This window comes from Gekko japonicus, unplaced genomic scaffold (assembly GCF_001447785.1).
Source record: "Gekko japonicus isolate JY-2015 unplaced genomic scaffold, Gekko_japonicus_V1.1 scaffold2011, whole genome shotgun sequence".
NCBI classification, from domain to species: domain Eukaryota; kingdom Metazoa; phylum Chordata; class Lepidosauria; order Squamata; family Gekkonidae; genus Gekko; species Gekko japonicus.
The window spans coordinates 52,686-54,689 of record NW_015169843.1 but is presented as its reverse complement, the minus strand read 5'-3'; positions in this window follow the sequence as shown (position 1 = coordinate 54,689).

Genomic DNA, 2,004 nt, shown 5'->3' with positions numbered 1-2,004 from the left:
ACTCTGCTTAGGTCCAATCAAACCTTCTGTATATAGTTACATTGTATCAGGGGTCATTTCGTAGAAAAAGAGCTAGGGGAACTCATTAGCATAACTCATTAGCATATGCCACACCCCCTGACATCAGGGGCCCGGCGGTGGACCTGCAAGGCCAGCGGGAGTGCGAGGAAGCCCCGCCAAGGCCCTCCCTGGCCCCAGGCAGCCAGGGGTGGGGAGAGGCAGGGAGGAAGCAACTTACCCTCCCTCTTCTCCTGCCTCCTCCTGGCTGAATGAGGGCTGGAAGCGGGGCGGCCGGAACCAGGGGGCGGGGCTTCGTCATGTGCCCCGCCCCCCTGCACCTCACCCGGGGGACCTGCGTTCCCCCGCGTTCCCCCCCGAAATGACCTCTGCATTGTATATACTTCACTACTGGAATTGTATACCTTTGAGTGCAGCTCTTTGCAGAGCAGTCCTGAGCTGAGCAATGTTTTGAATAAAGCCTTCTTTGTTTGGCAATCGTCTCCCGCCTCAATACTTACGATGCACCACTCAACCTATAGATATTTCACAGGAAGATGGTATATTGGTAACATCTCTGATTTTGCTCATGTTGGCATTCCATTTGTATCCACATGCGCACGATTGTCTGACTCCCTTGAGAACTCAAATACCAGAATGAAATGTGGTGTGCATGTTCAGGACACAGTTCTATGCACCAGGTTCAAACACTACCTTGGTCCTGGGGACCAGGGAAGACGTCAAGCACCTGGGAATGCACCTGTTGGCTTTGCACCCAACAGCTTCCATTCAAAGAAGTCAAGTTTATTGAGAACATGAGAGTATGCAGATATCTTAACCATTTCGTGTTAGAACTAACATAAAGCGCACACAGCAAACAGTTATACATTGTTCAAGGAGACCCCCCTGATGGCCCAGGGCCAATCAGAGGCCAGGTAGAGGCCCGCCAAACTAACAGGTCACTTTTCCCGAGGGAAATACTACACCAGGCACTGAAGGTCAGACAGAGATAAAGGAAACTGAGAAGACACCACAGAAAAGAGACGTAACATTCCAGAGTCGCCCCCACTCCCGTGGCAGGCAGGGCTCGAGGGAGGCCTAGCTGATAGCACCCTCTCCTGTGAAACATAAGAAATTCACAGATAACCTCAGTATCCATGTTCATGGCAACATTTTCCATTTCAAAAATTTGGGTTCTGGGGGGATAGGCATGTATATGAGAAGAACACTACCCCTCCCACATTTTCTTCTTTTGTTATGAGACCCAGGGCATAGCTGAGTAATGGACAGTCAGTTTTCTACTTGGATGGTGGGCTGAGCTGTAGGGTTGCCAATCTCCCAGTGAGACCTGGCAATCTCCCAGCATTACAGCTATTCTCCAAAGATCAGTTCCCCTGTAGAAAAGGGCAGTTTTGGAGGGTGGGCTCTATGGCATTATACCATACCAAAGTCCGCCCTCCTTAGGCTCTACCCCCAAATCTCCAGGAGTTGTCCTTCAAATGCTCGCAGATCGATCCCTTTAAAATCTGCTCCAGTATCTTCCCTGGGACAGAGGTCAGACTGACTGGCCTGTAATTTCCTGAGTCATCCCTCCTCTCTTTTTTGAAAATTGGATAACATCTGCCCTCCTCCAGTCCTGTGGCACGTCTCCCGTCCTCCAAGAGGCCTGGAAGATGATGGTCAAAGGCTCTGCAAGCTCTCTAGAAAGTTCTCTGAGCACTCTTGGGTGCACACCCTCTGGTCCAAAGGATTCAGTGCAGCCAGGTGCTTCTCAACTACCTTTCTGTCCATGTCAACCAGTAGCCCAGATGCTGTGACTTGCCTACTACTATCTCTAGATGAGCCTGCTCTCTTCTTCAGGGAAAAAAACTGAGGCAAAATAGGCACTGAGCCTTTCTGCTTTCTCTCTGTCCTCTGTCAGAGTTTCTCCATTTCCCCCCAACAGTGGTCCCATCACCTCTTTTATCTTGCATTTGCTCCTCACATATCTGAAGCAGATTTTCTTGT